This window comes from Pinus tabuliformis, chromosome 3_1 (genome assembly GCF_031772625.1).
Source record: "Pinus tabuliformis cultivar Carrire ecotype Pingquan chromosome 3_1, CPIR1, whole genome shotgun sequence".
NCBI lineage: Eukaryota > Viridiplantae > Streptophyta > Pinopsida > Pinales > Pinaceae > Pinus > Pinus tabuliformis.
Genome location: NC_142301.1, coordinates 689757211 through 689781418, shown reverse-complemented (window position 1 = coordinate 689781418; position 24208 = coordinate 689757211). Strand labels below are relative to the sequence as shown.

General features: G+C 40.8%; 1 pseudogene; it reads right to left on the bottom strand.

Moving 5' to 3' along the window:
- Positions 1-9135: 9135 nt before the first annotated feature.
- Positions 9136-10371, bottom strand: LOC149189003 (uncharacterized; annotated as a pseudogene).
- Positions 10372-24208: the final 13837 nt, after the last annotated feature.

Sequence of the window (24208 nt, the reverse complement as noted above, 5' to 3'; positions counted from 1 at the left end):
CTCTTAATTATTTGATTCAAGTTCATATTTTTTGTTGATGAACTATGGTTCATATGATTTATGATCAACATTGAGTCTCCTAAGACCTGGATCTTTCTAATGCCCTTTTTTTGAGCCAATGTTAGACCGAAAAACAAACCATAAGCTTCAGCTTGATTGTTTGTCTTCCTACCCAAGCCCCAAGCATATCTGTCTTCAATGATTCCTTCGGGATTAATGAGAATCCCTCCCCCTCCTGCCACCCCTTTGGTGAAGGTTTTTATCCATGAGACCCTAGTTATTAAGAGGGATGATGTAGACGAGGATAGTTAAAAAGTATTTGGCATGTTTTTGTAACTTCAACTCATACACCAAGTGAACAACCAAGTAGCTATACAAATGTAAAGTGACCATGACATTATTTACATTATATTTATGAATATTCCTAAATATACAATAACATTATTTACATTATATACAAATGCAAAGTGACCACATGACTCGGGTCATTACACAATATGTCTTCTACAAGTCAGGCAATTTGATTTTCATTGTACCCATCTTTCCTTTATCTCTCGACTACTGAAATTCAACCGCATTTGTTGATTGAAAGACCTTATCCCGAACAGAACCCCTATCGATTGAAGGAGCATCACTCACCCTACCTATTCGTTCATCCGGGTGGGGACGAAAAACAGATAAAAATGACGAATTAGGTGCCGGCAGCAATTACCTGGCTGGCGCCGTTCGTCTGCCTTTCGTGCGTGTTCTCCATGCATGCAAAAAGTGCACCATTATTTATGCATGCGCAGCTCTCGCTCGCCACATTATTGAACAAAAGAGATAATAGTTATCAAAATATTTTTCTCCATCGATCCATATCAGACAACGAAGGGAATAATCCATTTCTTATTCATCAATTTCTCTCCCACGACGATTAGGAATAAACAACTCAGAAATTTCACTTCGAATTTCAAACCTCAACATCTGATGCTCATGGTGTTTCACAATCAGTGTTGGAAATGAACGAAGAAGTGATGGAACGTGCAGAACACCTTATGAGCTATTATATGGAAGACCACGCCGAACACCTTTAAGTGGGGATAGGTTGGAGGACTGGATCTTGGTAGGTCCTGAAATGCTTCAAGAAATGGAAGAACAAGTGTTTCATATAAGGCAAAGATTAATGGAGGCACATGATAAACAAAAGAGCTATGCTGATATGCATAAAGTGGATCGTAGTTTTAAAGAAGGAGAATTTGTTTTTCTTCGAGTAAAACCTCAAAAAAGCTCTATTAAATTTGGGAAAGGATCCAAGCTCTCTCCTTGATTTGTTGGGCCTTTTGAGATCATTGAAAGGATTGGACCTGTAGCATATCGTCTTGCTCTGCCACCAGTTTTTCATCATATGCATGATGTATTTCATATTTCAGTATTGCGTAAGTATGTTCATGATCCTTCTCACATTTTAGATTGGCATCAATTACAGGTAACAAACGAGGGGGCTCTGAAGGCAAAGATAGTTTGCAGTTTAGACCATTGAACTTGACAGCTAAGATGTCGCATGGTGGACCAAGTAAAGGTCTAATGGGACATGTATAGTCCTAGTTTGCCACTTGGGAAGGATGCATCTACTATGTGTCTTGAGTTTCCCTTTTTGTTCAATCAAACTTCAGGCCAAGTTTGCTCCAAGAGGGGGAGTATGTAGCATCCTATTTTGCCTAGTACAGTTTTGCGATCCCTATTGAGGATGATTTTTTGATAGAATATATATGACAGACTTGTATATATTTACTCTTATGTGTGGCTATGTGATTGATTATGTGTATCATATCTACGTTGATTTAAGTCTCCTTTTCTTTCATATCTAGCGTATGACATATGAATGGAAGCTACTATGTGGAGTAGTTAACGGACCATAATCTTGTTGATGATTTATGATGTATATGATTATACATGCTTGACCTTGTATTTAGTAGGACTTCGCAGGGAACTTAGTTACTACCGAGAAGGATGCTCAGATGACTATGGAGGTCATGTATATATTCGGGTAAAATGTGATTGAATTAAATTCATTATGAATTTTGTTGATGCCTTTAATCTATGAGGTTATGATGTGCAGGTCTGGGCAAACAAGTCCTTTCCAACAGATCATCAGAAGCATATGAGCTCACAACTAGTACCTTGAGGCAAACCATGTAGATTCAAAGAATAGATGAGAATCCATGGGAAATATTAGGGCGCGAAGACCTAAGTTTCGAAAGATTAAAGCATGGAGTCTTGGATCTTTGGAATAAATCAAGGCGTGGAGTCTTGATTCTATTAGGACGTCAAGTCCTAAGTACAGGGAAAAGGCGTGGAGTCCTGACAAGTCAGGAGAGGTGCACAATAGGGATGCAGAATCCCTATTCTCTAACTGAAAAACATCAACCAAGTGAATTAATCTAAGTTAAACTTTGAGTTGAATTAAATCCAATTTACCGACTTTTGAGGATCATTCAAAATAAATATTATTTTAATGCAAAATATCAATTATCTACTTTTCAAAAATGAATAATAAGAAATATCCTTAAGTAGACATATGGGTGGTGAATATTACATAATTTAGGTACCTAAATAAAATAAAATAAAAGGGGAAAATTTGGAGAGGTGCCACCTTAAGGGGGGTGGTGAATAATACATTTTTTATAAATAAAAAATTCGTTAATTTTTGCATGAAGGGGGTGAGGTGTCACTCCACTCCATGCTTATAAATATGGAAGGATTTTTCCCCATGAGGGGAGACCAGAAAGAGTAGGGAAATGTTGCCAAAATGACTACCCAATTCGTAAATTAAAATCCCAATAATTTATCTTGGTTGATTGAGACTAAGTGGTGTGAGAGGAAGATAGGATATCTTCCATAGTTTCCCGAAATTTCTCACTATTGTTGAATTTGGTATTGTTTGTAAGATCATAGAGCTCGAGGGTTGCAAGGAAAAAGGTTTCATTTGGATATGGTTGGGTGGTAAATCTAACTGGTTTGTTGGAGTTGGTGAGGCGAGCTGCTAAACAAAGTACGAAGAGTGAGTATCAAGTAAAATTTCCAATTGTTATATTTTTCTTTAATTAACCTTTCTTGGATGAAGATGTAGCTAGTTTACCTTTAAAATAGTTCTTATTGTTCTAAAAGATCTGATCATAGTCAATGGTTTACCATTTATTTCTTTTGGTTATACATATGTTGAAATTACAGAACTGCAAGAATATGTTTTTGTTTTAACTGATGGGTGAATAGCAGCTCCAATTAGTAATTCTTCATTTAAATGGGTTGTGAGCTGACAACATGGTAGTGTTAATTGTAGTCTCTATATCTTCTATCCATTATAAGTGTATTGTTCTTATTTTCAATTTGCGGCTCTCTCCTCTATTGTACATTTTTGTTTATGAAAGCATATGTTGAAGAAGAGTTACTATTCTGTTAATTTTTGTTGGGGAAGAAAAAAAACGATTACAATTTAAGCTTGTAATTCACCTGAGTAAAAAAAAGAACGAAACATGTCATGTAAACTATAATTGGAAGAGATGATGTTCATATTCCTATTCTCTGACATCCTCCTTGGCTTAGTTGGTTTCCTTTAAGGTTATATATTTATCTTTCATCTAATAATAGTTTTCCGCAAAAGTCTTGTTTCAGAGTTTAGCAGTGATCATTTTGAAGGCAGCAACACATTATTCCTGCTTTTTATGTTTTCCTTGAAATATAGCACACATTCTTTTTGCAGGAAAAAAAGTTCTCTTGAAATATAGCATTTATTCTTTTTGCAGATAAGAAAGTATTCTTTGAAACATAACACTTATTCATTTTGCAGAAAAGAAAAACATATATCTCTGCGTAATTTTTTTGTTTACCAATGTCAGTGTGCTAATTTAGAGCGTCATATCATTAAATGCAAAGGTGGATAATGCTTTTAGCTTGATGGGTGTATATATTGGTGTGTTACATTTACTTTGGTTAATGCGTGAGATAAATTAGTGTGGTAATCTTTTGTAACTTTTACTATAAAACCTTATGAGATAAATTAATCTGGTAATTCTTTGTAACTTTTACTATATATACATTCTTGGAAAATATGAGTTTATGATTCCTCCCCTTGCAATATGTAGTTTGAAATTTTCATTATTGCCAAAAGTACTAGTCTCAAATAGTTTCTGAAAGAGGTTAACCTTGGTAATATTTTATAACATTGGTAATCTTTTATAACCTTGGTTAACTCTAGTGTGTTGTGAAGCTATTGACATCGAGTTGGCTCCTATGCCGCTAGTTATGCCCTTTCAGATTCCTTGGCATGCGTGGCGCATGCCACTTATATAGCGTGTCATGAGCACCGAGCAAAAAGGCGGTTGGGCCACTCAAGTGGGGAAAACTTCCCCCAAGGGACTAAAGGGTGAGGGTTGCGAAGGTGGCCTCGTTATCCAAACTATAGGTATGGGGAACGGGGTACATCCCCCACCGTGGTTGGTTGGTTGTACCTGGCATGGATTTTATCCGAACAAGCATTGGCAGGTCCTATTACCCACCATTTTGTGGGTGTTATCCCTAGGAGAAATTTTTTTCCAAGATAGTCCTCAATCGGCAACCAACAGCCCATTGCAGCCACCAACTAGCTCGTTGTGCCACTTCTCCACCACCTAAGCCAGCCATGTGGTCCCTCACCCATTTTCCATGATCGTATGTTTGAAGGTGGCCCTCCCGAACCTAAAGGTATGCCTTGTCATTTGGTAATTGAGTATTGTAGTTTGCTTATCATGGACACTTCTGGGCATGGATTAATGGGGAGATTCAACGAAAAGAGTAGGCTAGGTTTGTGCTCTTGTCCTCTAGACCTCTTTTGGAGGTTAACCTTGGACCCTAGTTCAGTTGGATCTCGTTTACTGACCTTTGGGCTTTAGGGTTGGTACTACATGGTAAACCTTGATTTTGGTTGCGCGGTCCCACTCCCTCATCCACATATATCATTACCCTTCCGCTCATTATAACCCCATTCATCATTTCTCCCACCTAGGTCCACATTCCTCCATTGGGTCCACATAGGGTTAGCCTTCCCCCTCCCCTTGCCCACACCTTGGGTCGGTTCCCCCAGAGGTTGATGCAACTAAAAAGAAAAGTAAAAGCATAATTGGCCACATTCAACAGGAAAATGTACCACAAAATGCAAAAGATGGTCGGGACAAACACATTTAGCACGTGGGCAAAAGCCAATACATGAGCTCTACCCCATTATCATGGCCATCACCCTGGTTCCTATAGGCCCTAAATGAGCCTCCTTTATCATTCAGGAACCCATGATTGTCCCAACCCCTGGTGGGCAATGAACCGCCCTACCTTAAAGGGGGTATCCATTATTATACCTTACACATCATGCTCTTATCCCTTGAGCCCTGAACAATGAATCAAAGAAAAATCATAAAAGGCAAAAGGCATATAAAGAAGGGTGGAAAAATCAAGGCAGATGCACCTCATATACCACAATTGCTCCCTCCTATACATTATATATCCAAGTGTGGGCTTCCCTTTTATTAGCTACCCTTGTACCCCAGCATGTGGCCCAGGGCTGCCCCTTTCATCCCCTATGCCATTCATCTCTTTATCGCATACCACCACCTTTTGAAGGTTGTACTTTGGACATACTATCCCCATTAGAAGTAGAAACCACCTAATAGGATACTTGGTTAAATCCATTTAGAACTCGAAGACATTAGCACGCGTCAAAGCCCATTATGAAAGGGCAGACCATTATGAAGTCCCCACCTGTCGTCCATGGTTTGTAAGCTCTTTTACTCTATTTCCTTAAATGACTTGTTGTACTAGAAGGCTAGGGGACACATTGGATCTTATGCAAGATTGCAAATGGTCTCCATTTTGGGTTCAATCTCCCTATACATGGTCCTAACCCTCCAGAGGGCTACATTGGCACATGTAAGGTGTGTGTAGAGAGCCATGGGCCTCCACAACAGTAGATAACACTCCATGGATCCCCAAAGATGTTCAGAGATTGCTCGAGATTCACCTGTTGGACGAGGAAGATGCACCTGGTTCGCCATGCCCATCCAGCCCCACAATTTTACCATGCACTTGGCAGATGACCCAAGACTTGTATGTTGATGTGTCATCATTTACACCATCACTTGAGCCCTTATAGATGGTCTACATGCATCTTCGATCTACTTGGAGACCCATGAGGTTACTTGTGTGCCCTCACACCCATTGGGAGCACCATAAGTTTATTATTGGAGAACAAGGGGCCAACCCCTTGTCCACTACTTTTGGGAGTCCTATTCATCATTGTGGCACTTATGGACTTCATTAGGCTTCCTAGAAGGCCCAACAACATGTATTATTGATCATTCGACCTATTGAGAGGCTTACACTTTTATTTGTGAGCTAGTTTGGTGGGCTTGTCACCAAAAGTTAGTTGTTTGAACATTATTTTATTTTAGGGGCTAATGTAGGCTCAAGTAGCTAAATCGAACTCATTAGAAGTGTATAAATAGAAGTGATGAGGATTCATTTTAGCATCATCACTTGGTTTGGACTCATATCTCTTTAGAGTTTTTCGCTATTCCTTTTTGGTGGACGAATTTTTGGAGCATGGAATGAATTTTGATGTTTTAATATTTTTCATGTCTTGGAGCTTCTTGATGGCAAGTTTTTGGATGGTTGGATATATTCTTATACATGTAAGTACATTTTAATGCTATTCTTTCTTTTTAATTTTGTCACAAACATTGTTACTGGGATTTCACTATACTAGGGCTTATTTGTTGCATCTCTTGTGCAAAGTTGTGGAAATTTTGTTTATGGATTGTGAATGCTTCATGTATGGGCCATGTATAATGAATGAATGTTCCTAGGGATGTTTCATTATTGAAATTCATCTTAATAAGCCATTTATCTTGCAAAACAAAGTATAAAGTCTTTGAAGCTACTTTTGTTGCTACCTTGGTGCCAAGCAAAGTTGTCTTTGAAGCCTCCTTGACCTAGAAAATTCAAAGGTCCATAGTCATAATTCTACCTGACTCCACTGGTCCACCCAAAGGTGATCATCTTAAACCTTTCTCATCCAACTCCCTCTCCTTTTCTATGCCTAGCCCATTAGGTCTCCTAGGGCATCATTTATCTTGCAAACCACCCATCAAAGAGGTTCGATCTCTTGGCCACTACTGCGTTGGTGTGTCTCCTAGGTGCACCCCAATTTTGAAGAAAATCCAACAATGGGATTTTGAGATATCTCAAGAACTAGCCTCGAGATTGAATCTTGCCCTTGGTTTCCTTAGGGTAGAAGCCAAAGTTGTCTTTGAGGCCTCCTTGACCTAGAAAATTCTAAGGTCCATATTCATAATTCTACCTGACTCCATTTCTCCCCAAAGGATTAGGCATTGGTCCACCCAAAGGTGATCATCTTAAACCTTTCTCATCCAACTCCCTCTCCTTTTCTAGGCCTAGCTCATTAGGTCTCCTAGGGCATCATTTATATTACAAACCACTCATCAAAGAGGTTCGATCTCTTGGTCACTACTGCGTTGGTGTGTCTCCTAGGTGCCCTCCAATTTTGAAGAAATTCCGACGATGGGATTTTGAGATATCTCAAGCCCTAGCCTCAAGATTGAATCTTGCCCTTGGTTTCATTAGGCTAGAAGCCTCATTGGGACCCTCACATTATCTTGCATTAAAAATTCTTTCTTCAGTCCCTTTCTCCCTCTAGAATAGGTCAAGCGTATCATTGGTTGCTAAACCCTACCCCCGAATCCACTTGGTCACGTGTGGTCCCTACACTATTAAGGGTAATTCTTCAAGGATCCATTGGAATCCAAGCTTTCACTTAGGCTAGAAGCCTCATTGGGACCCTCACATTGTCCTGCATTAAAAATTCTTTCTTTGGTCCCTTTCCCCCTCTGGAATAGGTCAAGCATATCATTGGTTCCTAAACACTACCTCCTTGACCTACCCCCGAATCCACTTGGTCACGCGTGGTCCCTACACTATTAAGGGTAATTCTTCAAGGATCCACTGGAATCCAAGCTTTCACAAGAATTTCAAGGCTTAGGAACCTCCATTATAAGATACATACCCTAAACCTAAACCTTGAAATTTACCTTCAGCCCTCCCTTGAGAAGTTTAAACCTTGCCTCTAAAGCAAGCAAGCCACATATTTGAGCCTCTCTTGTGAATAGGCTTCTAGGATCGCCCCTCACCCTATCATTTGTCTATCCATTTAATGATCTTCATCATAGCAGATCTCCTCCCATCGGTGAAAGTCCATAAAAAGCAGGGAGCCTTAGCCGAGGTGATAGAGGGCTATTGCTCTATTTGTTGCCCTTAGCCTAGTAGTAGCACTTCAAGGATCCCCTTTTAGGACCCTTGCTAGTTTGAGCGGTAACAGATCCTAGAGTGCCTGTCAAGGGCGTGCATACCCCAAGGTGATTATCACCACCGACACCCCACGATCGATCATCTTGGCACAATGGAATGTGTGACCCGACTGCTACCCCATTCAATTACACTTGTTCCTGTCATATCCTACCTAACAGAACACACAAAGGACAATCTTGAAATACTAAGCAGCCAACGGGGAGGATGCCACTACTAGAAAATATCATCTGGCAAAAACGCTGCAGGAACTAAGCATGGTAGGCCTGCACCAAGAGCATCGGAAAATCCTTTGTTTGTGAGAGGAATCAAGCCCCAACAATGAAAGACCTAGAGGAGGCCAGGTTATTGGAAATGGACAGGCCTTTCCGATCCATTTCTTTAGGGGGTGAGGGCCGATTCCTTTCCGAGCGAGAATGGGGATCAATTCTTGGTTGGAAAAAGAGGGGGGGCGTCCTTATAAGTGGATCAATGAATAGATAGAGCAGGTTCATAGTACAACAGACAACACGCCAATTTGCTTCCAAGGTTACAACAAGCATGCGCACAGGAGACGAGGGACATTTCACCAATGGCCACCCACCTACCTTGTAAGTCAAAAATGGTGTGATCCACATGCAGGGATACTCACACGTATAGTTCTTGAGGGGAAAAGACCAACACCCACCTAGCTAGAGGCACAAAGAAACTAATGGAATACATAACATATCTTCAAGTTCTACTTTATTTTGATCATTTAGAGGGTGATCACAGAGTCACTGAATGAAGTCCTTCATTTCTTCAAGAGGTAGGTGATGTAGAGACCAGCGGCGAGGAAGAGATTACCAAGTGACACATAGAATATGGCGATGACAACAACATGGCGTAGAAGAAGATAAGCAGCCACCCTTGGCTCGACATATCTACAACTACATCCTTGAGCGACAATGAAATAGGTATCGTGAATGCAAGATGCCGACGAAATGATCGGCTAGACATGCATGCAGGGGCTAGGGCCTGTCGCGTCCTCCCTTGTGTGTCAAAGATCTAGAGTGGGTGCACCAAAGAGTAGCGGGAACTAGGTTTACATATTCTATGGTGAAGCATTTCAGGCATAATTGCGCACTCACACGATATTTGCAAGAGTTGGGAGCACTCGGTGGAACCAGTGAGCTACACTAGCTTTCAGATAGATGTGTGGGACAGAGGGCTCATGGTACGTGCTCCCCACCCTTCTATTTTGGAAACCGTGTGAACGGCGAGTGTGCAAAAGTGAAGGAGGTCCTCATAAGAAGTCACACACTTCAACAATGCAGGATACCCGGCGGGGAATGGGTCAATGCAATGAACTCCACACCTTACCCCTTGGAGGTGGAGAAGAATCATCACTTACAAGGGGAAGAGAGGTATTGCTTTCTTTATTTCAATAAAGTTTCAGTATTTAGTCAAGGGAAAGAAAGGTGAAACAATGGTTGGCTTCTTTTGAAACCGCTACTTCTAGTGCCCGACTCAGTTCGAGTCCAACCAACTGCATCTAATATAATATTAATAACCTTTATATGAATAAGCATTTGAAAACAACCAACCACTTATAAATAGGTTATACCTTTATTAAATGGAATGAAATCCCCTACTAGTCTTGATTTCTTAACTAAAGAAATAACATAAATAAATCCCAGCAAGGCACCCTCAAGCAAATGCTCTCTGGCAATACAATAAAGGCAGGCAAGTGAATCTTAGAAGACTCACATAGATTAATATGCTTTCCAACATTAGCACTATTATGGTAATGGCATGCATGGGGCATGGCCTTTCTTGCATTGCAGATCAGCAACAGTTCTTTTACAAAAAGCTCTTGCCTTCCTGTTACTCGGAGGTATCCTTCTGCACTTCTTTCATAATCGTTCAAGACTGCGCTGCTAGCAAACGTTGCGCTTTTACAAGAGTGCAGTATGAATAAGAACCGATAATCCCATTTCTCACGATAATCAGACTAGAACGCATGTTCTCAATTGTATGGCAGTCATTACACTTCCGAGTGTCTCTAGCATGAAACTAGCAGTCATTGCTCCCACCCACCCTCAAATAGTAGCAATGTTACTGTTATTCTACCAATGATTCTATTTCATGGGAAGTGAGTGACTAATTATCATGCTATCTCCTCATTGCATCCATGCTTGATAGTATGCAGGAGTAGATATGAGTGGTCTGCTAATTCATGTCACTCTATTAGTACTCCACTCGTCGGTTCTATGAATGTTTATTAAAGTTGTGGGGCTTTATTGATTGACTCTTTTATTTACTTTGTTGCTTCTACCTTTGCTTATGGCTTTCAAACTAGCTCTTACATAAGGTACCTTGTAGACTCTTGAATTGGAATTCACTCTGCAAATGGTAGATCTTTATCTGTGACTAGGACTAAATTTGGATCATCTTATATAACTATATCCACACCACCCTTGATACTTTTTCCTATCTTACTTATCTTACTTATATTGAAGCAACTACCTTTGCAACTTAATAATATGCATCTTTCATGGCAAGCTTTCCAATGAATGGTTATGAATCTTACTCTTGAACTAAAAGGAATGCTTCATGACGTGCTACATCACATTCCACATCTTACCAATGCATTAGGTCCCGAGGACTTTTATTTTGACTCTATTGTCTCTCCCACCTCTACTCCCACTATAGCTTCTATATCTACGGGATTATCTACTGAAAAAATGGAACTCGATCCCCAGTCAATAGGCATGGGATCTCAATCTTAAGGGGTTTGGCTCAGTAGAGTTAAACACTGGTACGAATCAACTTGTATGGAAGGGACGCTAGACAAGCTTACAATGGCATGGGAGCTTAGCGATATTATAGCAATGTGAAAACTTATATGTTTCTCAAGGCTACCCAGCGATAAGGCGATTGACTTATTACACACAAAGAACAATGAACTAGCTAACTCACTGCTTTTTGACTCTATCTTTGCAACGTAAGGAATGCCTATTCAAGTTGTAATCCTGTCCTGGCTCTCAATCTATAACTATTGCTTTAGAATCAATAGGCCCCGCTCCTACCTTTGTGGATGAAACTAGATCTGCAGCTGGAGGATCCCCGGGATCAATTTCACCTCGGAAACTGGGGGTCTACAACATATCGATCTGGGATTAACACTCCCACCTTTGCACTTGCCTTTGTCTTCTATGCTTTTCTAGGATGCTTATGTTTTTGTTCAATCATTAATGGGACACAGTGTTGAATGATTATTTAGTTATTTATGCTATGTTAGTTAATAATGGATCCACTTATTAATAGTAGTGGATGGTACTTATATTATATATGTAATTATGTGTCTAGGATTACAAATTATTCCCTGGTGTTGTTGTCGCCGATTACGTAACATCGTGCACTTGCAACCCATCCTTAGCTGCACAGTGTTTTGTGTATGTTGTACCCTCTTCACTTGGTGCAGGATCAAAGGTAGAGGCACCAATCTAAGTAGCATCACTCTATGAACCAACACCTATGGTAATAAGGGAAAAGGTATCTAAGGATCATATTTATGATTCAATTGAAGTTGATCTTGTTGTTGACTCGATTGAGAGTGAGACCCATATCGAGATGCAATTGACCTAGTAGATGATTCAAAATCAAATCCTTTAGAAGCTAATGTATCGAAAGCAGTCCTACCACTATCATTTGAGCAAACAACAAAGAAAGAAGCAAACATCAGAGGAGACATAAGCAAGGGCGAGAGCAACAGTTCCAGAACTAGGGCTAGGATCAACACCAACAATAGTAGATCTAGCTCCGCTACCAACACGAGTAGCACCAATAGCATCGAGGAATTGAAGAGGTCATTGAAGGACCCATTTCAAAGCCTACTCCAGGGCAAGCAAATTGTTCTTGTTTCATACGCATAGTCCATTGGAGAGAGAGAGCCATAGTAAGTGTCAGGTCAATATCCATAAACACACGTTGAGGAGGCCCTTTTAAAGGTTCAGTACAGTTATCAGTAGAGTCAGTGGTTTATACTTTTCTTGATCTAGTAGATCCTGGTGATTAATATGCTTGTGGTCGAGATCTATACCCTAGTGATTGAGATGTTGACTTTCGTGATCCAACTCTGAAACCACCACCAACACGAGTAGCATCAGTAGCATTGGGGAGTTAAAGAGGAAGTCTGTGATGTCGTCGTTTAAGCAATTAACTCATTAGTAGATTCTACGAAAGTAGATCTTTTAGACTTTGTTGATTAAGTAGGACCTATTACATTTAGAAAACTAGAAGTAAGGGTGGAAAATCCACCAACGTTAGCAGCAAAGCTAGCAAGATAAGCAAAGATAGATAAAAAAGCACCAACACGACCAACAACATAGCATCTTATATAATAACAAGTGTGTGTTTCCCTTTCCCTTCCCCCCTGCCAAGCCTCTACCTCTAAGCTAGCTTCCCGGCCCCCACCTACTTGTATTCGGAGTGTCTGTCTTGTATAACCCTTGCCTAACTGTCTATTTGTCCAGAGTAAAGGTAAGGTAGGAAATGTCTACCTAAGTGAAGGGTAGTGGTATGGTAAGGTATAGGGAATGATGGCATGGTAAGTTAGGGCGTAGTCCATTAGCTTATTGAGATAGGGCACATAGCTTATTGATAAGAAGCATGATTTGTTTGGCCGACTTATTGATCGAGAGGTAGTGGCAACTTTGTGTGAGTCTATCATAATGATCCAAAAGCAGGAGAGGCAAGTAGTCCATGCCTCAAGGAGTGGGAAAGCGTAGCTTGGCATAGTGGGATAAAGTGTATCTGAGCTTATTGTGATAAAGAGTAACCCATGAGCATGTCTTTAGCTAGTGGAGTCCCCTCTTGATCTAAAGGATATAATATCCCCCAAGTGCAAGTAAGGTAAGCAATCCTTTCCACCATGTTAGGAAAGTGAAAAGATGTTGACTGTAATTAAACTCCCTCAAAAGGTCCCGGGAGGGTGTACCAATTTAGGGTGTGATGTAGACCAACTTTTGTAAATGTAAAGAAAAGTGATCCCCTTCTGATGGCAAAGGGCCCCTGCCTTTGAGCTTTTCTCTCCACCTATCTATTGGTATTATTATTGTCTACTTACCCGGAGAGAAGCCCTTTGAGAAACATAATGTTGTATGAGCCTATTGAGGCAAAGTGCAACCCAAGTGTTGGTAGATTGTGGGGCACAAAGCGTAGTAATTGAGGATACTATTGCTATCCTAGAAGTGCAGGTAAGGGGAAGTAATCCCTTCCTTCCTCGTTAAGCAATCCTCTTTCAACATGGCAAGGTAAGTGATCCCCTTCTCTCACTCTAGAATAGATATTCAAGTGAAGGTAAGATTGGCGAGGCATGAAGCATAGCACTAGAGGAGATGAATTCTATCCCCAAAGCACAGGAAGGTAAGCAATTTGATCCACAAATACGAAGATAAGGGCTATCCTTTCCGATTCCTCGACCAGAGAGAGAGTAAGGAAATTGACCAGAAGTTGGTTGTCATTCTTATATTCCCATTATATGAATCTCACTAGAAAAACCCCATTATCATATAGAATAAGAATGAGAAAGATGATATAAGGGTCTGTGTAGAATGTCGCATCTTTAATTCATCTTGTGTACATGATCTTTTTCCAACTCCCTTTAGTGATGAGGTGTTTTATCAGGTTGAGAGAAAGGAACCCTATTCCTTTATTGGTGGACTTTCAAGTTCTCACCAACTGAAGATTGTGGAATAATATAATTAAAAACCTACCTTCACTACTGTGTGGGGATCATTTTCCTATAATGTTATGTAGTTTGGACTCAAGAATGTGCTAGTTGTTTTTTCCCATAATGTAATTGCGGCTTTCTGCAAATACATACATAAATTATTTGAAGTTTCCTTAAATGATTGGACCATGTATAATTTGTTAAAGGATTATATTGCCATATTGTGCCTCGTCTTTGATCACTGTAGATAGTTTCACTTGAGATTTCCCTTCATTTGAAGAAGTGTATCTTCTACATGCCCTATGGTACACTATTCGAGCCTATTGTATGTAAAGAATGGGATTTGGTGGATCCTGCTAGAATTGTTCTCATTGTGAACTTGCCTACTCCTACTAGTGTCTGGCAGTTGTGTTCTACTCTAGGCCATAGTGAATATTACAAGAGGTTTATTCGCAATTACATATCCATCACAAAACCCATGGAGAGACTATTGAATAAGTTTGAAGCCTTACATTAGACTCCCTAATGTGAAGCAGCTTCCAATCTCCTCAAAATATCAATTAGTAGGTGCTCTGATCTTGGTCTTATCCAACCAGAACATGGATTTTCATGTGCATGTGGATGCCTTGAGTATGGCCTTGGGTGTAGTATTTGCACAACCTGGGGAAGGTAATTTGGATCACCCTATTTCTTTTGCTTGCCGCAAACTCTCACGGGTTGAGCACAATTGCATCGCTATCAAGCAAGAAGGGCTAGCTATGGTATATACCTTACAGAAATTCAAGCATTACTTGTTGAGAGGGCACTTCAAGTTTTACACACATCATCCGACCCTGAAATATTTAGTTAACAAATCTGTGTTGGAAGGATGTATTTATAGATGGCTCTTTCTATTTCAGGAATTATCCTTTTAAATCATCGTAAAGCCAAGGAAACACAATGTGGGACCAGACAATTTGTCTAGGATCGAGTCGGGGGAATCAAGAGGTGAGATGAATGATCAACTCCCAGTTGCTAATCTTTTTAGGGTTGAGGCTATCCCTGATTACTTAGAGGAGATTGCTTTGTTTTTCTAACTATAGCTTCTGCCCCTTGTCATTATTCTGCAACTCAGGAATGTCATTTGGTCGCAATAGTTGTAGATTCTCAATTGATTGTAGGATATATATATATATAAGTCGAGCAGTGATGCCATTCCTTGGTGGTGTGTATTAGATAATGAAAGGAATGATTTCCTATGGGAATGTCATTAGGGTTTTGAAGGTGGCTATTGATTTCTGGTAGCATCAGATGTGCTCTAAGTCTCAAACTTTGTAGGGAGGCTTGGACACATGTATTCCAAAGAACCCAGAAAGCGTTTTGAGAAATTCCACCCAGAGACAGTTTTATTAAAATAATTAATTATTTTTAATGGGACCCTAAGTCTAAACTTAGGAAATTAAAATAATTAAGGGGTATTAATCTAATTGTGGATGTAATTTCTAGAAGAAGACGAAGATCAAGCAAAAATTATCTTAGCCATTGATTAGCTTCTAAGCTGGGCCATTTAATGTCAACGAGAAGATTATTTAAGGAAGCTTGAGGGTCATTTGGAAGACACACACAGAGTTGATCAGTCAAATCGAATAGCTAAAGCTAAAGGCAGCGCAATGATTTGTAGTGATCACACAAAGATGGGCAAAGGGAGTTTTGGCTGGAGGATCTTCTCCGAAGCCAAGGATGCTCAATAGAGAGGCAGAGAGACACACAGAGGAGGTAGCGCAGAGCGCAGAGAGGGTGATGTAGAGCCAGGAAGGGCTCACGCAGGCCCCACGCAAAGCAGCGCAGAAGTCTAAGTTTGCTAAGGAAGTTGACGTTTCTGAGCTGAGAGGGATGGAAAAGGCTTCTGAAGGCAAATCGATTCTCAGTTGAGCTGACGCAGGGCCCACGCGGGGCAGTGCAGAAGTAGCCGGGAACTCGTAGTTCAGCGGTCGAATCAACTGGGACTTGCAGTGTAGAGTGAGGTAATCTCACCAATTTCTTTTGCTAAGTTATTTTCTTTGTAACTCGATTGTCAGGAGGGCATCTAGTAGTTGTATTCAAAAGTACTTCAGCTTAATAATAAAAACCCTCAGATCTGTTGCACTGGTTTTCCTGCATTGGGTTTTTCCGGGGACATTTGTCCAACAATAACTGTCTAATTTGTGTGTATCTTTCTCTATTGTTCAGTTCCTTGTTTCAGCATATAATTTAATTGGTATAGACTGTTGTGTATGTATTTCGATGTTTGTCGTAGGAAACTGCAAATAACTTGTTCATGTAAATCTAACAAGTAGAAGAAACATCATCACTGTTGTAGTAGGAATTCTAGGGTTTAAGGAATTTTCACATGGTATTAGAGCGAGTGCAGGTGAAGCTAGAAGAACAGTGCCAGAGAACCCAACGTTGAGCAGAAAAGGAGGTCAAAAAAGTTGTAGGAGGCAGCAATTCGAATACCTAGAGGAGTTTATGCAGTCCAAGCCAAAGGGATGAATTTCAAGGCAGTCTCTCTTTGAGTGAGTCAATAAAGAGGAAGGGCTTCCAGTCGAAATTTTGTCATGGCAAAGGGAGTAGCGCTGAAGCCTCAGCGTGAGGAAGAGCTGGTGGGATGCAGTTTTTCTGTAGGCCGTTTTGTTGGGCAGAAAGACGTCAGAAGAGAGAAGAGAATCACGTTGAGGGAATTTTTCCTCAGTAGACTTCCCGCCAAGAAGTTTGTTTTCTTATTGGTTGAGCAGCAGCAATAGGAAGCAGAGTGGAGTAGTTCGACATTTTCGTGGCAGAGATGGCAACTAGTGGTTTGAGGGATCAGGATAGATTGGACGGAGCATCCAACTATGTCATTTGGAAGGCAAGGATGTCATTCCTTCTAGATGAGAATTCCCTCAAGACATATGTCGACAGCGTGGTGGTTGTGCCTGCAGATCCAGATCCGCTGAAGAAGTACTGAGCAGAGATGGCGAAGGTAAAGAGAATGATCCTGGACGAAGTGAAGGATCATGTACTCTATCACATCGCTAACAAAGGGACTGCTATGGAGATGTGGGATGCGTTGTCCACGCTATATCAGGGATCTTCTAAACCATGGAAGATGTACTTAGAGCAGCAACTGAGATCTGCACAGATGCAGAAGGGGGAGCGCATAGATCCGTTCCTCAAGAAGCTTCAGGAGACCCGGGATGAGTTAACAGATGTGGGGTCTACACCTCAAGGTTCTGAGATGGTGAGACTGCCCCTTAACTCAGTCTCAGAAGAGTGGCAAGTCTTTGTCCAAAGCATCCTGGGCAGGGCAGCTTTGCCAGACTGGGATAGTATGTGGGCATCTCTCAATCAAGAAGAGTTGAGGAGAGATCTAGTCAAGTGTAAGCTTGATAGAAGCAACAACAATGGGTCGAAGCCCAAGGAGGAGGATGAGAATGCGGCCCTTACATTGAAGGGGCAGCAGGAGCAGTGGAGGCAGAAAAAGGACGTCTCGAAGATCAAATGCTTCAAGTGTGGTGAGATGGGTCACCATGAAACACAATGTCCTCTCAAGAAGAAGGGCAAAGATGAGAAGCATGATCTGAAGGTTGCACCCGCAAAGATCGAGGAGGAAGAGTTCGCCATGACAACCGAGATACCTCTAGGAGGGAGGTGGGCTGATTTGGAGATGTAGTTCGAAAGAGCTACAGATGGGCAAGATCGATTCCTTGCTACAGGAGCCCAGATCAGGAGTAGCAGGATGGACGAAGTAGTCAGATGGTGCAGAGTGTTGGAGTGACAGATGCAGTGGCTAGAACGCCAAAGCATAGAGCAGTGTTGCAACTATACAGGGAGGCACAATGCAGTAGTAGCAGCAGCGCAGTGGCTTTAGAGGGACAGCGTGGGACTAGCAGCAGTCAGATCTTCAACATCGAGATGCATCTATGTTGAACACTTGTTCAGTAATTTGGGATGTTTTTCCGTTGTTGATGCAGTAGCAGCAACAATTTGCAGTGCAGGGGCAGTTGGCAATGGCAGTACCAGCATCAGCACATATGCAAAAATTCAGAGGGGGTTACAATACAGATGCAGTGTTGACAATGGCAGGGTCAGTAGCAGTACAGATGCAGCGTTTGCACAGTAGTTGGTAGACAACATGTCAGACATCAGCAGCGCAGAGGAGGATGTTATGAAGTTGGGGTGATGCTTCAGTGGGAGGCATTGCTAGAGCACATTCCTCGCTAAGAGGGAGTGTTGATTTCTGGTAGCATCGGATGTGCTCTAAGTCTCAAATTTTGCAGAGAGGTTTGGGCACATGTTTTCCAAAGACATCAGTAGTGCAGAGGAGGATGTTATGAAGTCGGGGTGATGCTTCACTGGGAGGCATTGCTAGAGCACATTCCTCGCTAAGAGGGAGTGTTGATTTCTGGTAGCATCGGATGTGCTCTAAGTCTCAAATTTTGCATAGAGGTTTGGGCACATGTTTTCCAAAGAACCCAGAAAACGTTTTGGGAAATTACACCCGGAGACAGTTTTATTAAAATAATTGATTATTTTTAATGGGACCCTAAGTCTAAACTTATTAAATTAAAATAATTAAGGGTTGTTAATCAAACTGTGGGTGTAACTTCTAGAAGAAGATGAGGATCAAGCATAAATGATCTTAGCCATTGATTAGCTTTTAATTTGGGCCATTGAATGTCAACGAGAAGATTATTTAAGGAAGATTGAGGGTCATTTGGAAGACACACACAGAGTTGATCAGTCGGATCGAATTGCTGAAGCTAGAGGCATCGCAGTGATTTGTAGTGATCAAGCAAAGAGGGGCAAAGGGAGTTTTGGCTAGAGGATCTTCTCCGGGGCCAAGGATACTCAACAAAGAGGCAAAGAGACACACATAGGAGGCAGCGCAGAGGGCAGAGAGGGTGACGTAGAGCCAGGAAGGGCTCACGCAGGCCCCACGCAGAGCAGCGTAGTAGCTTCCAGCGCAAAATCCGAGTTTGCTAAGGAAGCTGACATTTCTGAGTCGGGAGGGCTGCAAAAGGCTTCTAAAGGCAAATCGATTCTCAGTTGGGTTGACGCATGGGCTTAGAGGCAGGGGCAGCGTAGAAGTAGCCGGGGAACTCACAGTTCAGCTGCCAGATCAGTCGAGACTTGTAGTGTAGAGTGAGGTAATCTCATCAATTTCTTCTGCTAAGTGATTTTCTCTGTAACTGGATTGTCGGGAGGGCATCCAGTAGTTTTATTCAGAAATACTTCATCTTAATAATAAAAACCCTCAAATTTGTTGCACCGATTTTTCCATGTTGGGTTTTTCCGGGGATGTTTGTCCAAAAATCACTGTCATTTGTGTGTATATTTCTCTATTGTTTAGTTTCTTGTTTCGGCATATAATTTAATTGGTGTAGGTTGCAGTGTATGCATTTCGATGTTTGCTGTAGGAAACTATAAATAACTTGTTCACGTAAATCTAACAAGTAGAATAAATATCATTAATGCTGCAATAGGAATTCCCGAGTTTAAGGAATTTTCAAAGCCATGTTGGAGGAAAGGCCACACGGAAAGTTTGATAGGTTGCACTGGGTGCCCTAAAATTTTAAAAGACTCCAAGGAATATGCAAGGGCTTGCGATGTTTACCAATAGGTGGATAGGCCTTCTAGGATAGATTAATTTCCCTTGCATCCTGTGAGGGCACTTTATGTTAGTGTAGCTCGAACAAGTGTTCTAGTCTCTATGGTGTCTAGGAGGCTAGGGAACACATTTTCTCCAATACCCATTATTAGTTTTGTGATAAAAAGCCCTAATTAGATTTAATTAAGCAATTAATTACATTTACCTAAGTCTAACTTAGGGAAATAGCTTAATTAATTAGTATTAATTGGAGAAAAATGATTTTTCTCTCGAGACTTTGGAAAAGTCACTTGATGGAGTCAAGATGATCTTAGTCACTGATTGTGATTAGATCACGGTAATTGATTGCTCAACGAGAGATTATAAGAGCAAATCGATGGGGTTGGAGAGACACAATTGAGCAATTTGACTTACCCAGTTGCAGAGATAGCAAGGGCGCAGTTGAATCAGAGGGAGACACTGACAACGAGGGTTTCAACAAAGATTTGAGAGGATATTTCCGAAGAGGATTTCCACATATTTTCCAGTGTCTCAGTGACAGGAAAGGAGGATGATTTTATCTGTAGGAGGTCGAAATAGCAATTCGACTTAGCCAGTTTACCTAGTGAGCATAGCTTGAGCAATATTTCTATTTCTAGTATCCAGAAGAATTAGAAGAGGAGGTGCGAGTAGCTTCAGGAAGCAAAGGGAGGCAGTGTTACTTGCGGAGTGAGATTCCCAGAGGCTGTGCGAATTTTCCTGAGCAAGCAATGAGCATTTCTAAGTAGCAGTACGAGTGCCAGAAGGGAGTGCAAGTTTGTTGGAGAGAGGTTGACTTAGTTTGCAAAGGAGAATTTTTATCTCTAAACTATTTTTCCAGTGGAGATTATTATTTTCCGAACCTTTGCCATCATCAAGCAAGCAATTGTAATTTCTCAAATTGCTTAAGAATAATAATATAAACCCTTATCTATTGCACTGGTTTTCCTCACATTGGGGTTTTTCCATGGACTTTTGTCGAAAAATATTAGTGTCATCTATCTTGTGTGTGCATTATTTTCTCAATTCTTGTATTTAAATTTTTTAAGATTGCAGTAGTGAATTTATCATTATTTGTCATAACTTTCTAAAGACAGATAAACTGCATAAGTTAGGAGATCAAATTCTAGTTATTGCAATCAATTTGAATTTCACATGGTATCAGAGTGGATCTAAGGGCAGAAGCTAGATCTACACGAGCATAGAAAGGGAAAGCACGCAAGGGTTAATACCCAACTCCATTATACCCAGCTCGAGCTCTTCAGTTTATTTCTCCAGTTATTCCAATTCGCAGATTTTCCAGAGATGGTCACAGCTAGATTGAGAGATCAGGACAAGTTGGATGGAGCCTCAAACTTTGGATTTTGGAAGGCCAAGATGTTGTTTCTATTGGACGAGGATGGCCTGAAGGAGTTTACTACACTATTTATTGTTGTACCAACAAATCCCATCCAGTTTCATGAGTACAGGAGGGACAATACCAAAGCAAAGAGGATGATTCTTGATGGAGTGAGAGATCATATCGTTCAACACATCGCAAAGAAAGGTATAGCAAAGGAAATGTGGGATGCCATCGTCAAACTGTACCAGGATCCATCAAAAAACAAGAAATTGATCTCATGCAAAATAAGGGAGAAGATGTGACCACCTATCTCACTAGAGATCGGTCTGTAAGAGATGAACTAGCTGCAATTGGAGAGAAACCTAGTGACAATGAGCTAGTGCGTATAACACTCAACGAGTTCTCCAAGGAATGGTGAATGTTCATCCAGGTTATTTCAAGATGAGACAAACTTCCAGATTGGGATCGGCTATGGAGTGACTTCACTTAAGAGGAGCTGAGGCTCAACTGAGTCAAGGGCACTAGCAACAGTCGCAAGGCACCGAAGAAAGGTTGAGAAAGAACATGAGAACACAATGTTCTACCAAGACTCTAGGATGGGGAGACACGGGTGCGGGGAGACGCACGGGGGGGACCTGTGGTAGTACCCTCAAAATTTAAGGAAATTTGGGGGGACGAGGAGACGTCGAGGTTTATAATTTTTTTAAATATATATATATATATATATATATATATATATCAAATTCATATTCAATAATGAAAGCATAAATATATTGATCCATACATAATTGAATTAAATAATGAAATACACTAATCCATATTCATCATTCATATTGGTACATGCATCATTCATACTCATCATTCATCCATACACCACGAGATTCAATAATGAAATACATTGATCCATATTCATCATTCATTATTCTAGAATACAAATTGATTTAAAATTTAAATCATCATTCATCATTCTAGAATCTAATTAGTACTAAGAAAAATAGACTATAGTCGCTACCAATGTTATCGGAACAAAACTGGAAAACCCTCTCAATTGAGAATTAGTCAAAACAGTAAAAAAATAGGACCAAAAAATTGGTCAAGCAAAAACACCTAAAATATTCAAATTTTAAAGAAAAACATATATATTCATGTGCATCCATATGAATCCAAACCATTGATACACAAATAAACAAAAGTTTTCATTTACATAGCATGTAAGGGAGCACATAACCAAAATGGCACCAAGTGCAATCAATCTCTGAACTGAAAATAGATCAATAAACAGCATTTAGACGGCCTCTAGCATCTAAACAAATTCATGCTACGACAAATACCTATATATCGTCAGAATCACTACCTATATTGGGATATTCCTCATCAATATCACCCTCTAAACATTAAAATAAGATAGAAAAAATAGCAGCTCAAGTTAACATTTCGTTTGAGTGATGGGTACATTTTTGGTAGGGTCATGATAGAGGAGTTCGAAAACCAATGCCACTAACATCATGGTACATAGAGGGGTTGGTTCTCTTGATTAATTACTAGTTCCATACCCTCACACATGATAAAATCCAATGGAAATGTTGTAATCCCCCCATCTTGAAACCCTGAAAAACTATTAAAGTTTGTTGGATTTTGAGTGAGATCTAAAATTCTACTTTCTCCATATGAAATCCAATGAGATCAGAACCACTCTCAAACATCTTGGATCATTTCATGGTGATGTTAAGAAGTTAAGTAAAAGGAAAAGGATGAAAATGAAAGATAAAGGAGAATGTCACTTTTACTTTAAAAATTTAACATTACCATGAATTGCATAACAATAATAGGGCCATAGGCTTGAATATTTGGCTTCCCCACACACAGGTTCTTGAATGTTGAAACTCAAAAGGGATGCTTCTGGGTCTCCCCCCCTTAAAAGGGGTGTTTATAGGCGCACCCCTTTTGAGTGTGTGTGCCCAAAAGCACACGTTTTGCGGAGACGAGTCCCCCACACTGGGGAAATGTTTCCCCCTGCGTCTCCCCAAAAGGGGGACGTGGGGAAACGTTTCCCTAGACGTCCCCCCTTCCCCGGTGTGTGGGAAGCATGGGGTGCATGCACCCCACCCTAGGGGATGCATCTTCGTGGAACAATGGGAGAACGTAGCCTTGGCAGGAAAAGGAAAAGCAAAGGAAGAGTCCAATAAGGGACCTAGTTTGAAAGGAGAGAAGAGCAAGAAAAGGACCAATCAAAAGTCAAGTGTTATGGACGTCACGTGTTCGTACACTATGTTAGCGATTTCCCATAGACGAAAAAGAAGGGCAAGAAGCAAGTTGCAGCTTTAATAGATGCAGATGAGCTCTCTAGCATGATGGAGCAGGAATTCACTTTGATCGCTTGCCTAACTAGCTCGAATTCACAGGGTGTCTAGTATATAGACAATGGAGCATCTATCATCATTTCATATGATAAGAGTTAGAGAGTTCTTCTCTAGTTACAAGGAGGAGGATATCAAGTTTCAGATTCAAATGGGGCACAAGTCCAAGTGCATTCCTATAGCACAAGGGGTCGTTCTATTTCAAAGGGATAACAACAGACAGATTCCTGTCCATGATGTGTTGCATGCGCCAGGCTTGGGGATGAATTTGATCTCTGTATCAGTCCTTCAGGACAAGGGTTATGATGTCATCTTTAGACGGGCTAGAGTGTTGTTACAACACAAGGATTGGAGACCACTTATAGCAGTTGGGGTGAGGAGCGGTTGGTTATACAGGTTGCAGTTAGACACACCTAAGGCACTAGTTAGCAGCAGCAATACACGAGACCGGGGGGGAGCTATGGTGTAGGAGGATGGGCCATATTCATCATGGAGAATTAAGACTGCTTCATGAGACAGTGACAGGTGTTTCGAAGGTGAGCACAGAGCACAACGATGTATGCAGAGGATGTGCGTTGGGGAAGTTTGCCAAGGCATCTTTTCCAAGGAGTGACAATAGGACACAAGGTATCTCAAAACCTTGTACACTCAAACATATGTAGGTCGATGTCAATGAAATCTCTTAGGAGGTACGAGTACAAGGATTTTTCCAAGAAGACTTGGACTATTTCTTGAAGACTGAGGATGAGTTCTTCAGTCACTTTCAGAAGTATAAAGCTCTAGTGGAGAATGCGACAAGT